The 16,391-nt window shown below is 39.7% G+C and overlaps 1 protein-coding gene across 1 annotated transcript in view; it reads left to right on the top strand.

Annotated features, from left to right (window-relative positions):
• Window positions 1–2,496: 2,496 nt before the first annotated feature.
• The window catches only part of DCUN1D5 (defective in cullin neddylation 1 domain containing 5), a 76,760-nt gene continuing 62,865 nt past the window's right edge, over window positions 2,497–16,391 (top strand). Inside the window, exon 1 of the mRNA XM_037142202.2 lies at window positions 2,497–2,634. The gene's annotated coding sequence lies outside the window, so the exon portion shown is untranslated. The remainder of the gene's footprint in view (window positions 2,635–16,391) is intronic.

Genomic DNA, 16,391 nt, shown 5'->3' with positions numbered 1-16,391 from the left:
ACTTTTGCAAATAATATAACTCACAGTAGAATACGGTATTGTCTGGGGGAGTGAAGGGCATGGAGGGCTCAAGAGCCAGTAGATATTACACAAAAAATAAAACAAAACAAAATAATAAAAATAAAAATGCATACTGCATACATATATTATCTCATTTAAAAAGTTAAAACTATTGAAAAGTTGCAAGACTAATACAATGAACTATCATATACCTTTTACCTAGATTTATCAATTTAACATTTTGTCACATTTGCCTCATCTGTCTTTACTAAACCATTTGAGAGTAAGTTTCATATATTGAAACATTTTATCCCTAAATACTTGTGTATCTCTTAATAACCACAGCACAAATATGAAATTCAAGAAGCTGAACATTTAAATAATACTATTATTTAGTATAAAAGCAGGATGTAAATATCAACAATTCTCCTGAAAATATTCATTTATAACATGTTTTTCCCAATCCAGGTTCATATATTGCCATTAGTGATATGTCTCCTTAATCCCTTAAATCTAGAACTGTTCCTCAGCCTCTCTTTGTCTTTCATGACACTGACATTGTTTTAAGAAGACAGGCCAGTGGTTGGGTAGAATGTTTCTCAGTTTGCATTTTTCTGATCATTCCTTCGTGATTAAATTCACAGTATGCGTTTTTAATGGGGATATTACAGAAGAGATACTGTGTCCTCAGTATTTCACATCAGAAAGTGCATTATGTCATTTTATGCCATAACTGGTGACATTAACTTTGACCATTTTGTTGAGGTGATGTCTGTTAGACTTCTCCATCATAAGGGTACTATGTTTATCCTTTTGAAATGAATAAAAAAATCTGAGAATACTTCGCGATTGCATAAATATCCAGTTCCCCAGCAAATGTTCACCCAATGATTTTAACATCTATTGATAATTCTGAGTCAATTATTACTATAATGTTTGCAAAATGGTGACTTTCCTAATTTAATTGCTTCTATGTGTGTTAGTTCACATTCCAGTAAAAAACTGTCATTCTCCCTTTATATTTAAAATTTTAAGAATAACTATGCACAGATTTTTAAAGAACTGTTATACTTCATTCCTATCATTATACATTCATGATGCTCAAATTGTCCAACATTTAGTAAGTGGAATTAAATGCAAGCTCATTCCTATTTACTTTTATTCCCAGAAATAATTAGTTTATTATTAGTTTTAGTATTTTACCCCTAGGGTTATATGTTTGTGTTTGTAAATTTTTTTAATTAACTTACATTTGATATTATTTTGTATTAGTTTTAGGTGGACAACATAGTAATTAGACAATTATATACTTTACATAGTATTTCCAGTACCCAACTGGCACCATACACAATTACAATATTATTGGCCATGTTTCCTATGCTGTACTTTATATTCCCGTCTTATTTCCTTTCGACATATCCCCATCCTTTAAAAATCTTGCTTTATTGCATAAGATATTCAAGGGCATTTAATATTTTCCCGCTCTCTTCCCTGGAATCAGCCATTTCTCCTAGGAATTTGATTCTGTTTGGTGGAGAATGGCATTTAGAAACCAAGATCTGGAGGCAAGTTAATATATTCAAAATATTAGAATAACACTGTAACCATTTTCTCCGGAGACTGTTGTGATGTGCAGTCCTAACTCTAGCATTACCTGAGTGACTTCAGCAATTCCCTTCATTCCCTGGGGTTTGGTTTTGGTTCCTCATGGGAAAAGATAATGGAATAGATAAGTACGTATTTCTTAACCTTTTCGGGATCACCGATACGTTTGGGAATCTTGTCCCAAATCCCCAGAGACAAGCTCAAGTAAGTAAAAGTCTGCATACGTTTTAGGGTGGTTGAGGCTTCCAGGCCCAGCTGAGGTTACACACCTCTGCGTTAAGCGATCTCTAAGGTCTCCTCAATGCTAACCTTCTGTTAATCTATAAGTGACCGTGCTGCTGTCAGAATGATTACTCAGACATCGAACTGTGGAGGGATTTATACAGAAACAAAATGGAAAAAGGATATAAAGAAAGGAGCTTGTAAGGCATGGATTGCTCAGCCACAGCTCTCTGACCTTGCCAAAATTTAGGACACCCTGTGGTCACAGGTGAGCAGTTCTGGCTGGAAGGTCCGGGGGTTGGCGGGAAACGCCGGCGTTAAGGATCGGGACCGCCGGCCGAGTCCGGGTCAATGCAACGCCCTCAGCTCGGCCCGAAATGGCTTGCTCTTTGCATTAGGCTGGGAAGATAAGGAACTGGTCTGGCCTTGGGGTACCCGCGCCGCTGGCAGCGGCTAGTCGGTAGGCAGAGCTAAGAGAGCCAGAGCCCGGAAGGAATGAGGCGTTCAGCTCCCTCCAGTCTCGGCTTCCAGCCCGTCTCCCGCAGCTGATCTCCGCGCTGCTCTCGTCGCCCTGGTGACCAATCCGGGCCCCGGTCCCGCCCCCAACCCACTCAGCGGCCCAGTGACGTCAGAGTACGTCAGCTGCTGCGCGCACTAGGTTGGGCCCTGCTGGGTTGGACAGACGGAGCAGAAGAGCTAGAGCTAGCCAGCGGCAGTCGCCGGACCTCCTGTCCGCCGAGTTTAGCAGCGGGTTCCAGCAGGGTCATGGCGGATGGCCCGAGGCACTTGCAGAGCTGGCGGGTTCCGGTGAGCTTCTACGACTGGAGGGCACACTGGGCAAGGGCAACTTCGAAGCGGTGAAGCTGGGGCGGTGCCGCATCACCAAGGCGGAGGTGTGGCCCAGGGCTCGTCTGGAGTGTTGTAGGCAAGGGTTCGGGAGAGGAAGTGTTTACCGAATGGGGCGCCTACAGCGGGAGCTTGGGGAGACCCGAGAGGCCGGGTGACTAGCTGAGTCGAGAGGGCCTGGGACCTGAGGCACTCAGGCGGTGCAGGGGATCGGTGAGCGCCGATGGGATCGGCGCTGGTCAGTTGGACCCCAGAGTCGTGCGACGGGAAGCCCGACCAGCCGGGACTTTGCGTTCCCTACGGTGGCCACGCGGAATTTCGTCCAGAGCCTTCTACCCTTAATGATACCTGGTCTCTGGCCTCCCCCGGGGAGCCCAAGTTTCGCGACCTTCCGACTAGGAGTAGGGTGGGAGGGGAAGTCTCGGTGCTCCTGGGCTGCCCGGTGAGAGACCTCGCCAGCCCTTTGATGTGGACAGCCCGCGCTCGGACTCCGGAGACCCGGCGTCGCGTGTTCCTTGTGACCTCGGCGCCCCCACGGCTCCGCGGGATCCCCGTTGCGGATAATGGCGAGACAGCCACTGCCCATCTTCTCACCTTCCTTTTGCCCTACGGTGTCTCTGATTTGTTGTCAGGCTAGTTTGATCTGGTGCGTAAGGTATTTTCATCTAACACTCCAGACAATGGAACTGGTTAAATTGGCCGTCTCTGCATTTGCACGGTTTATAGGGTGGTCTTTATTATCCTTGGTTGTCCCCTAACCAGGTGTGTCTTCTGGCTGCGAATAACGCGTTCCTTAACCTGCGGCAGATTACACTTTACTGTACTCATAAAACCCGCAACTGCTTCCAGACGGTGAATTCAGTGTCCCCTACTCCATTGCACATTGTAATGCACTGCACATATTTTCTCACAAGTGTGTTCTTTCCTATTCGTTCCCCCCCCCCCCTTTTCTCCCACTGCCTCAAGCTGCTCTCCTCAGGGTCTCTACTTTTAGACGTGCAGATTAAACACTTTCGAAGGACGTAGAAACAAAACCATTCTTTAGAATAAAATCAAGTGTTTTTGACATACTGTGCTCTGCCTGCCTTATTGTAGTTCTGGAATTGCATCCTTTTTCAGTTTGCTTGTTTCCAGTTTTCATCCTTTTCATTTTCCCCCATACTAGTGTGGATGTCCCTGAATGTGGAATAACTTAGGACCTTTTATTTTCAGAATGGTAGTGTAAGATGAAGGGCATTTGACAACCTGAGTGATTTTCGTAGCTCTTTTTTTTTTTTTAGAAGTTTTGCTTAACTTCGTTTTTGCTTGCTTTCATCAAGGAATCCAGTTCCAAAAAGAAAGGGGCCATGTCATTGAGTCATCCTTTCTACTGATCCTGAAGTACTCACATAGACATAGTTTTTTAGCATCAGGACCAAAGTCACAGGTTTTCCTCTCAATAAATTTCTGTGTTAGCAATTTAGATTGTTTGTAATGATAAATAATGTGATTATAATGAAATTACTTAATCTAATCCTAGCATTTTTAAAGATTTTAGAAAGAGAGGGAGAGAAACATGGATGTGAGAGAGAAACATTGATCTACTGCCTGTGGAAACTCAGGCACTGCTCTGACCAGGGATCTGACAGACCACCTGTTGCCTTGCAGAACAATACCCCAAAATCAAACAAATTGCATTTTACGGAGAGCTCCTACAGAACTGTTGAAGTGTATATTGTTATGTGATTGAATTCCAAGCCCATCAATTCATAACATTTTTTTCTCATCAGCTCTTATCAATATTAGTAGCAAGATTTAATTAAGTTAGCTATTATTTATTAGGTGAATTTAGTCAATACAGTATCTAAGCACTGTTTAAGTGGGGTTCATACTGACACTTTGTTTTCTCATGTTAGACCTTTGTGTAAATTTTGCGCACAAAAGGGAAGGCAGGTGATCATGAAATCCAGCTTCTTAATATAATACTTCATAAAAGCTTTGTAGTATTGGTTTGTGGTTTGTGAATTAGAGTAGCTTATTTTATAAAATTAGCATAATGGGAAAAGAATAGTAGTATTTAGGCTGTCAAACTATTTCAGGCAGTAGTGGTTGCTAGTTTGCTAGCTATATTTGTCCAGTATTATTTTACTATATTTAATTTGTTTTTAAAATTTTCACCCAAGGACATTTATTGACTTTCAGAAAGAGGGGAAGGAGGGGAAAAAGAGAGGGAGAGAAATCAGAGTTAGTTCTTCCTTGAATGTTTGGTAAGATTCACCTGTGAAGCCATCTGGTCCAGGGCTTTTGTGTGCTGGGAGTTTTTTCATTACTGCCTCAATTTAACTTGTTATGGCCTTTTCAGGCATTCTGCTTCTTCTTGATTCAGTTTGGGAAGATTGTGTGTTTCTAGAAATTTGTCCACTTCACTCAGGTTGTACAATTTCTTGGCATATAGTTGTTCATAGTAATTTCTTACCATCCTTTATATTTCATTGGTATCAGTTGTTACTTCTTTCACTTCTGATTTTATTTATTTGGGTCCTCTTTTTTTCTTGATGAGTCTGGTTAAAGGTTTGCCAGTTTTGTTTATCTTTTCTAAGAACCAGCTCTTGGACTTATTGATCCTCTGGATTGTTCTTTTAGTCTGTGTCATTGAATTCTACCCTGATCTTGATTGTTTCCTTCCTTCTACTTGCTCTGGGCTTTGTTGGTTGTTGTTCCTCTAGTTCTTGTAGATGCAGAGTTAGGTTGTTTATGTGAGATATTTCTGTCTTTGGGTAGGCCTGTATTGATGTGAACTGCCCTCTCAGTACTGCCTTTGCTGTGTCCCATAGGTTTTGGGTTGTTGGGGGTTGATTTTCATTTGTTTCCAGATACTTTTTTGTTTCTTTCTTGATCTCATTGTTGACCCATTCCTTATTTAATAACATGTTAGTTACTCTCCATGTATTTGAATGTTTTTGAGTTTTTTCCTTCGGATTTCTTTCTAGTTTCAATCCATTGTGATCGAGCACCTACTTGATATGATTTCAATTTTCTTGAATTTGTTGAGGCTTGTTTTGTGTCCTACCATGTGGTCTATCTTTGAAATGCCCCATGTGCATTTGAAAAGAGTGTATATTTTGCTTCTTTGGGCTGGAAGGTTTTGTGTATATCAGTGAAGTCAATTTGATGAACTGTTGTTCAATGGATAGATGTACCAAAGAATCAACAAGGACATTGAATCAATGGGACCCTTGGTCCCAGTGTTGACAGTAGGGTGTTAAATTCTCCTATGATGACTGTGTTGTTGTCTTTATCTTTCTTGAAGTCCTCCAAGATTTAAAAAATATATTTAGGTGCTCCTATGTTGGGTACATATATGTTTACAAGGGTTATATCCTCCTGTTGGACTCTTTCCTTAAGTATTATGTAGTGAGGCTTCCGGGCAAGATGGAGGTGTAGGTGGAAACACTGTGCCTCTTTGCACAACCAAGTTTAAAGACAACAAAGTTTTAGTAACAAAAATGCAACCGAAACACGGAAAACTGAACTGTACGGAAGTCCAACAACAACAAACTGTTCAGCCAGACCAGTAAGAGCGGCCAAGCCAGCGGCTGGCAGAATGGGTTGTGCAGAAAAAAATTGGCCAGACAGACCCAGGAATGCAGGCGGTGGTTGGCAGATCCCAGGTGCGGGATGGCAATGTGCGGACCCAGAGGGGGCACAAGGCGGCTGGCCGACTGCAGTCACACATTGCATGCTCAGATAAACCAGGTGAAGGAGCTAGCAGTGAGACAGACCCCACAGACTACGGCCCCAGGGATGGGAATTAAAGCCTAAAAGTTTTAGGCTTTAATTCCTAATTGGAATTAGGAATTAGGAATTAGGAATTTCCAATTCCAATTGGAAAAACTTTCAGGGTCCAGGTGCTGGGAGAGGCTCCCAGGCTCACAGAGTTTGTTGGAGAGACCTACAGGGTCCTCGAGGGTGCACAGGCCCACACACCTGGGAGCCAGCACCAGGGGGGCCAGGTTTGCTTGCAGGAAACAGCAGAGGGGACCGAAATCCAAGAGAGAGTGGAACAAATGCCATTGCCCCTCTCTGGCCCGACCCCCCTATACAGTCTCGCAACCCAGCAACTGGGTTGCCCCCCCTGGTTAACACCTAGGGCTCTGCCCCTCATATGTAACAGGCCCAAACAGACCAAAACATTATGGCACAAGAACAGCTCAAAGCCCCAGAGCCAATAATTCTAAGTGACCAAGAGATAGCCAGCCTATCAGATGCACAGTTCAAAACACTGGTGATCAGGATGCTCACAGAACTGGTTGATTTTAGTCACAGATTAGAGGAACATATGAAGGCTAAACTAATGGAAATGAAGGGAAATGCACAGGAAACCAATAGTGATAGAAAGGAAACTGGGACTCAAATCAAGGGAGTGGACGAGAAGGAAGAAAAAAATGACCAAAAAGAAAAGAATGAAGAAACAAGAATTCAAAAAAATGAGGAGAGGCTTAGGAACCACATTCCAACATCTGAATTACAGGGGTACCAGAAGGGAAAGAGGAAAAGCGACAAGTGGAAAACTTATTTGAACAAATAATAAAGGAGAATTTCTCCAATCTGGCAAAGGCAATAGACTTCCAGGAAATCCAGGAAACTCAGAGAGTCCCAAAGAAGTTGGACCCAGAAGGAACATACCAAGGCATATCATAATTACATTAGCCAAGATTAAAATGAAGGAGAGAATCCTGGAAGTCACAAGAAATGAAGGTCACCTACAAAGGAGTTACCATCAGACTGTCAGCTGATTTCTCAAAAGAGACCTTACAGGCAAGAAGGGGCTGGAAAGAGGTATTCCAAGTCATGAAAGGCAAGGACTTACATCCAAGATTGCTCTCTCCAGCAAAGCTTTCATTTAGAATGGAAGGGCAGATAAAGTGCTTCTCAGAGAAGGTCAAGTTGAAGGAGTTCATCATCACCAAGCCCTTATTATATGAAATGTTAAAGGGACTTATCTAAGAAAAAGAAGATAAAAAAGATGAACAGTGAAAGGACAGCAAACTCACAGTTATTAACAACCACACCTAAAACAAAAGCAAACTAAGAGGACAGCTAGATCAGGAGCAGAACCATAGAAATGAAGATCACATGGAGGGTTAGCAACAGGGGAGTGGGAGGAGGATAAAGGGGAAAAGGTACAGAGAATAAGTAGCATAGACAGTAGGTAGAAAATAGACAGTGGGCAGGGTGAGAATAGTATGGGAAATATAGAATCTAAAGAACTTGTGACACGTAGACATAAACTAAAGAGGGGGAATGGTGGTGGTGGGGGTGTGCAGGGTGGAGGGGAATGAAGGGAGGGAAATAGGACAACTGTAATGGCATAATCAATAAAATATATTTTAAAAAAAGTATTATGTAGTGACCTTCCTTGTCCCTTTTTATGGCTTTTGTTTTGAAGTCTGTTTTGTATGATATAAACATTGCTACCCCAGCTTTCTTTTCACGTCTGTTTGCTTGGATTATTTTTTTCCATCCCTTCACTTTCAACCTTTGTAGATCTTTTGTTCTGATGTTGGTCTCTCGTAGACAGCATATATGCAGGTCATGTTTTCTTATCCATTCAGCTACCCTATGACTTTTGATTGAGGCATTTAATCATTAGGTACTTACTCATTGCCATTATTTTCTATACCTGTTTTACTCTCTTTTCTCCCTTTTTTTCATTTTTTGTTTATTTTTAATTTAATCTTTATTGTATTTTTTCCCATTATCATTTAGTCCCTTTATACATGCCTCTCCCCAGCAATCACCACACTGTTGTCCATGTCCATGAGTCCTTTTTCCCTTTTTGCTCAATCCCTCTGCCCCCTAACTTCTCCCACACCCCCTACAAACTGCCATCTGGTCTCCATTTATGAGTCTGTCTCTGTTTTGTGTGTTAGTTCAGTTTGTTCATTACGTTCCACCCATGAGTGAAATTGTATGGTATTTGTCTTTCTGTGGCTTATTTCACTTAGCATGATGTTCCCCAGATCCATTCATACTGTTGCAAAGGGTAAAATTTTCTTCTTTACGGCCGAGTAGAATTCCAATGTATAAATATCCCATAGTTGTTTTATCCACTCATCTATGGATGGACCCTTGGGCTTCTTCTGTATCTTGGCTATTGTAAATAAAGCTGCAATGAACATAGGGGTGTTTGTGTTCTTTCAAATTAATGTTTTGGGTGCCTTCAGATATATTCCAAGTGGCATCACTGGGTCAAAGCAGATTGATTTTTAATTTTTTGAGGTGTCTCCATACTGCTTTCCACACTGGCTGCACTAACCAACAGTGCAAAAGGATTTCCCATTTCTCCACATCCTCACCAGCCCTTGTTGAGTTATTGATGATAGCCTTTCTCATAGATGTGACATGGTATCTCATTGTGGTTTTGATTTGCATTTCTCTGGTGATTAGTGACTTTGAGCTCCTTTTCATATGTCTATTTGCAATTTGTATGTCCTCTTTGGAGAAGTGTCTGTTCAGGTCCTTTGCCTATTTTTTAATTGGGTTGTTTGTTTTTTGTTGTTGAGTTTTGTAAGTACTTTATAAATTTTGGATGTCTAACCTTGATTGGATGTATCAGTGAGTCTGCTCTCCCATTCTGTGGGTTGTCTTTTTATTTTGTTGATGATTACCTTTCCTGTACAAAAACTTTTTAGTTTGATGTAATCCTGCTTGTTTGTTTTTTCTTCTGTTTCCTGTGCCTGGGGAGATATATTTGATAAGACATCGCCATGAGCAATGTCCAGTATTTGGCTGCCTGTGTTGTTTTCTAGGATTTTTATGGTTTCTGATCTAATATTTAAATCTTTGATCTATTTTGAATTTATTCTTGTGTATGGTGAAAGAAGGTGGTCTAGTTTCATTTTTCTACATGTTATCTGTCCAATTTTCCCCACACCGTCTATTGAATAAGCTATCTTTAGCCCATTGTATGTGCTTGCTTCTTCTGTTGAATATTAATTTACTATAAAGGTGTGGGTTTATTTCTTGGCTTTCTATTCTGCTTCATTGGTCTATGTGTCTGTTCTTATGCCAGTACTAGGCAATTTTGATTACTATGGCCTTATAATATAGTTCAGTGTTAGGTAGCATGATTTTTCCAAGTTTGTTCTTCTTTCTCAGGATATCTGTTGCTATTTGGGACCTTTCGCGGTCCCATATAAGTTTTTTAAATATTTGTTCTAGTTCTGCGAACTGCATCATTAGAATCTTGATAGGAATTGAGTTGAATTTATACATTGTTTTGGGTAGTGTGGACATCTTAGATGTTAATTGTTCCTGTCCGTAAACACGGTATGTGCTTCCACTTATTGTGTCTTCTTCAGTTTCTTTCATTGTCTTAGAATTTGCCAAGTATGTGTCTCTTTACATCCATGATTAGGTTCATTCCTAGGTATTTTGTTCATTTTGAAGCAATTGTGAATGGGATTGTTTTCTTAATTTTCCTTTCTGTTATTTTGTGATTGAAATATAAAAATACATCTGATTTCTGGATATTAATTTTTTATTCTACTTTGCTGAATTCATTTATGAGTTCTAGTAGTATCTTGGTGGAATCTTTGGCGTTCTCTATGTACAGTATTATGTCATCTGCAAATAAAGACAGTTTTACTTCCTCCTTTCCAATTTAGATGCCTTTTATTTCTTGTTGTCTGATTGCTGTGGTTAGGACTTCCAGTACTATATTGAATAAGAGACATGAAAGTGGACATCCCTTTCTTGTTTCCAGTCTTAAGGGGAGTGCTGATGTGGACTCTGTCCAGTGGAGTCTGTATGTTGTGGATGCAACGAACAAATTGACACAGACTACAGAAGTCCTGTGGAGAAAAAAGGATGGCATGGCCACTCTCAGAGAGAGAGTGTACCTCAGCCCTTGCCTGGACAGGCTTTTATTGCTTTCTAATAGCATACATCAAAGAAGGCTTTCATTCATTATGCTCAGGTTTGCTTTAGGTGATTACTTTTTACAGATTACAAAGGAAAGTATGTTACTGATTACTTCTTACAGATTAACAAGAAAAGATTGTTGCAAGTGCAAGGGAACGATAAGAGTGATTGGTCTGGTTATACTCCATCCTTGGGAGAATTAGCACAGACTTCAGGATGTTACTTTAAAGATATTCAGTAAGCATTTTCTGCTTCAACTCAGGATGAGGGAGTTTTAGCAAGAGCAAGCCTCAAAGCAGCCTAGGTATAGCGTAGGCCTGGTTTCTCACCGCAAAGCTGACCCATGGGTTTGGCTTCCTGTGTGCTGATTTGTGCCTGTCATTTTTCCAATAGGTCTGGGCTACATTTGCCATTGCCAGACAGAGCCATTCCCTGTAGAGTGCTTGTAGTTTTTGCCCGTAAGTATGATGTAGACAGTGGGTTTGTCATACATGGCCTTTATTATGTTTAGGTATGTTTCCTCTATTCCCACTTTGCATAGAGTTTTTATCTTAAATTGGTGCTGGATTTTATTAAAAGCTTTTTCTGCATCTATTGCTGCTATCATGTGGTTTTTATGCTTCATTTTGTTTATGGTGGATCACATTGATTTGCAAATGTTGTACCAACCTTGCATTCCTAGAATAAATTCCATTTGGTTATGGTGTATGATCTTGTTGATGTGTTGCTGTATTTGGGTTGGTAACACTTTCTTGAGGATTTAAGCATCTACGTTCATCAGGGATATTGGCCTATACTTTTCTTTCTTTGTAGTGTCTTTGTCTGGTTTTGGATTTAGGATAATGCTGGCTTCATAAAATGAGTTTGGGGGTCTTACCTCCTCTTGATTTTATGAAATAGTTTGAGAAGGAGAGGTGTTACTTCTCAGAATGTTTGGTAAAGTTCCTTTGTGAAGCCATCTGGTCCAGGGCTTTTTTTGTTCAGAGTTTTTGATTAGTGTTTCAGTTTCATAAGGTGTAATCTGTCTTTTCAGATTCTCTGTTTCTTCCTGATTTATTTCTGGAGGGTTGTATGTTTCAAGGGATTTATCCATTTCATCCAGGTCATCCAGTTTGTTGGCATATAATTGTTCATTATATTTTCTTTGTATTTTTTTTGGTATCTGCTGTTATTTCTCTTTGTTTCTGGTTTTATTCATTTGGGTCCTCTGTTTTTTTCTTGATTAGTTTGGTTAAAGGTTTGTAAATCTTGTTTACCTTTTCAAAGAACTAGCTCTTGGATTCACTGATGTTTTGTATCATTTTTTTATATTCTATTTTGTTTATTTCTGCCCTGATCTTTATTATTTCCTTCATCCTACTCACTTGTGGCTTTATCTGTTGTTACTTTTCAGGTTCCTTTAAATGTAGAGTTAGTTTATTTGAACTTTTTTATTTGTTTGTTTGTTTGTTTGTTTGGATAGGCCTGTACTGCTATAAATTTCCCTCTCAGGATTGCTGTCCCAGTGACCCACAGATTTTGCAATTGTGTCCTCATTTTCATTTCTTTCAAGATATCTTTTGATTTCTTCCTTGATCTCATTGTTGACACATTCACTGTTTAATGACATATTGTTTAGCTTCCATGTCTTTGTGTGTTTTTCAGTGTTCTTATGATTGCTTTGTATTTTTATAGCATTGTGGTCACAGAAGATGCGTGATATGATTTCAGTCTTCTTAAATTTATGGAGACTTGCTTTGTCTCCTAACATATGGTCTACCCTAGAAAATGTTCCATGTGCACTTGAAAAGTCTGGTGCTTTTGGGTTTAGTGCTCTGAAAATATCAATTAAATCCATTTGAGCTAGTGTGTCATTTAAGGCTGCTGCCTCCTTGTTGATTTTCTGCCTGGAAGATCTATCCAGTGAAGTCAATGGGTGTTAAAATCCCCAACTATAATTGTATTTCTGTCAGTTTCTCCCTTTATGTCCATCAACATTTGCTTTACATATTTAGGTCCCCCTACGTTGGTTGCATAAGGTTTACTAGGGTTATATATCCTCTTGGATTTTTCCCTTTGTCATTATGTAGTGCAGTGGTGTTGAACTTTTTGGCATCTCTGGAACTTTTTGGCCACACTGGAAGAAGAGTTGTATTGGATCACATGTTAAATATACAAACACTAATGAAAACTGATGAATAAAAAAAAGTTTTAAGTAAATTTATGATCTTGTGTTGGACCACACTCCTAGCCATCCTGGGCTGTATGCAGCCCGTGGGCTGTGGGTTGGATACCCTGATAGTGCCCTTGTTTGTCTCTTACTGTAGCCTTGGTTGTCAAGTCTACTTTGTTGGATAAAAGTAGTGCTACCCCAGCTTTTTTCTCTTTTCCAATTGGGTGAAATATCTTTTCCCATTGCTCTGCTTTTAGTCTGTGTGTATCTTTCAATCTGACATGGCTCCCTTGGTGGCAGCATATATGTGGGTCTTGTATCCTTATGTATTCAGCTACCCTCTGTCTTTGTTCGGTGCAGTTAAGCCATTTACATTTAAGGTGATTATTGGTAGATATGTATGTACTGCCATTTTAATGTTAGACTGTTTTTCCTCTGCTTTTTTTTCACTTCTTAAAATAAGCCCTTTAACATTTATTGTACTGGTTTGGTGTTAGCAAACTCCTTTAGGTTTTCTTGTCAGGAAGCTCCTTATTTCTTTTTCAGTTTTAAATGATAGCCTTGCTGTGTAATGTAGCTTTGGTTGTAGGTCCTTTCTTTTCATCACCTTGAGGATTTCACACCACTCCCTGAAATTTTTGTTGAGTAGTCAGATGCCAATCTAATTGGTGCTCCCTTGTCCAGAGCTCCCTGCTTTTCTCTTGTGGCTTTTAGGATTCTCTCTTTGTCTTTAAACTTTGTCATTTTAATTATGAGATGTCTCATCGTAATTCTCTTTGGGTTCAACTTGTTTGGAACTCTCTAAACTCTAAGACTTGTGTGGCTTTTTCCTTCAGTAAAACCTATTTCTTCAAATAGGTTCCCCAACCCTTGCTTACTCTCTTCTCCTTCTGGTATTCCTATGATGTGGATATTGTTCTGCTTCAAGTTGTTCAAAACGTTTCTTAGGCTCTCCTCATTTTTTTAAATTATTTTTTCCTTTTGCTGCTCTGCCTGGGTGGTTTTATCTACCTTGTTTTCCAAAATACTCATCCTATCCTCACCTTCATCTAAACTACTGTTTATTCCCTCCAGTGAATTATTTGTTTCAGGTATTGCCTTTTTTATTTCTCACTGGTCCTTTTTAATGGTTTCTATGTCTCTTTTCATGCTGTCGAGTATCCTTAATTATTACTCTAAATTCTCTTATCTGTTAAAGTGCTTGCCTCTATTTCATCTAGTTCCTCTGGAAAAAGCACTTTTTCATTCATTGGGGGTTTGCTTCTTTGTCTTTCCATTTTGGCTGTTTTGTATTTTCCATCTTAGTTAAACTAACCAGTTATTAAACTGACAGTGTCCTGAACTCCATTCTGCACAGCCTCCGCCCTGCCAGTTGCGCTGGGTGGGGGGGGGGGCGGCTAGAAACCCCCTTGCTATTCGCCTTTCTGATCTCTCTGCCCAGCTGCACTCAGTGGGAGCAAGCCACATCCTAAGTCCTTTACTTTTGCTGGCAAGGCCGATGCTCCCTGCCCAGCAAGCCTCAGCTCCCCTTTTAAAAAGTGTCTCCAGACACTCCCACTGTGGCACTGAGTCACTGTCCGGCTTTCCATACACATCACCTCTCTGAAAAGCCCAGAGTTTCTCACAGTCACCGCTGGCATGGTCTGCCTCCTTTGCCCGACCTAGGTGAAGATAGAATCCCTGTCTCTCTGGAACCCTCCTGGTTGTCATTTGCTGCTGCATCTATGGGTGTACTGCTTGCTGTGCATGTGTGTAGCCTGGATCCCCCAACTTTGTGTATCTAAGTCACACCTGCTCAGATGGAGTCTGGAGGTCCTTTGAGAGGGGAGGGAGCTGCAAAGCTGTGATTTCTGAGCAGGCTCTCTGCAGCTGCAGACACCATGCCTGGAGTATTTCCTTTTTAACCTATAAAATCTCCTTACTGCCCATTGTGAAGCATCCTTAGTTTTCAAACTTCTTGTCAGCTAAAATTCTGTTGAGTGCTCCGTTTATTTTTTGGAAGGTGAGCCAAGTATCCAAGTTGGCAGCAAGAGCAAGTGGACTCAGTTTCCAGCTACTTGGCCACCATCTTTCTGAATGTAGTCATCTTTTTTAATGCATTTTTCCATAGATGTGATCACATGGTAGGTCCACTTATGTAAATTCCATCTCTTTTTTCACATATAGCCTGAGCATTTTGCTTATTATATGTAACTTTATAAAACATTCTTAATAGTTGCAGTGTTCTACCTTACAGATGAACCTTATTTTACCTAATAATTTCCTTATTATTGAACATTATATAGTTGATAATGTTGACTTAGAGTGAATAATTTGCAGTGAATAACTTTTTTAATCCTCACCCAAGACTGTATGTATTGATTCTAGAAAGAGACAGAGAGAGAGAGAGACAGAGACAGAGATAGAGACAGAGAAACATAAACATTGATGTGAGACAAACATTGATTGGTTGCCTCCCACTCCTACCAGGGTTCAAACCTGAAACCTAGGTATGTGCCCTGACTGGGAATCAAATCTGTGGCCTTTGTGGTTTACAGGGTGCTGCTCCATCCAACTGAGCCACACGGGCCAGTGCTGCAGTGAATAATTATTGCATATGTTACTCTTTGCATTTTTAATTTTTTTAGGAAGGAAGAATTGAGTTAAATTCCTAAAAGGGAAGTTACCACGTGAGAAGGTTATTTTTATATTAAAAAGTCATATGTCTTATTTTTATTTTTACTTTTTAAAAAATTATTTTATTGTTCAATTATAGTTGCCTGCAGTGGTGGAGGACATCATATATTTTTAATCAAATTTATCATGTTTATTGAGAAATTTGAAAGTAATATAAATGAAATAAATTACATATAGTATGACTACCCAGTGATAACTATCGTTAGTTATTTTCAGACCTTTTCTATGACAGATAATTGAGTTTTCCTCAATATGGTTCCTCTCTATTACTTAGCTAAAGAACACGTAAACATGTGGTCCATGGGAATCCTAAAGATATTTCACAGAGGTTCTGAAAATTACCTCATTAAAATGGCACCTAGGTGCTGGTTATTTGCTTATCTTTAAGAAAACATGGAATGCAATAGTGATACCAAGGATATTCTGAACACTGATTTTTTTCACTGAAAAGTAAAATGTGTGAAAAAGTGAAAAGGATAGAAACAAGAAATAGAGTATATTATACCCTAATTGCATTATTTATTGAAAAAGAGAACTTATTTGTAATACAATTGGATTTTATATTTTGCTTTAAAATTTTAAGATTCTTCTTAGTAGTCTTGGTATTAATCTTGTGCCGTGAAGTAGGCTAGATTTCAAAAGCAGCTGTACTATGTGTAACAGAAGGACTTGCTACCAAATAACTTATTTGCCAATGTGTGTATCTGGTCCTGTTTATGGTCTTTGAGTGTTGAAATAAAAATAAGAGGGTTAGTGTAGAAGTAGTGTGTTAGTAGTAACACTGAAGCAGGTATTACCTGAGACAGCAAACACGCGGTAATCCCTTCTGATTGGTTACTAGAAGAATAGCTCTTATTATGTGACTTCCTCATAAAGTTCCTCAAAGTCACTTTTGTATGTGTAGTTTCTTTAAGTGTATGAGATTATTATTTTTCTGAGAAGCGAAGTAATTTTTTTCTAAAATTATCAAAAGGTAACATTACCA

Source organism: Artibeus jamaicensis, unplaced genomic scaffold, assembly GCF_021234435.1.
Source record: "Artibeus jamaicensis isolate MK-2021 breed Jamaican fruit bat unplaced genomic scaffold, CSHL_Jam_final contig_585, whole genome shotgun sequence".
NCBI classification, from domain to species: domain Eukaryota; kingdom Metazoa; phylum Chordata; class Mammalia; order Chiroptera; family Phyllostomidae; genus Artibeus; species Artibeus jamaicensis.
Note: the sequence above shows the minus strand (reverse complement) of the source record. Positions and strands in the feature narration are given on the sequence as shown.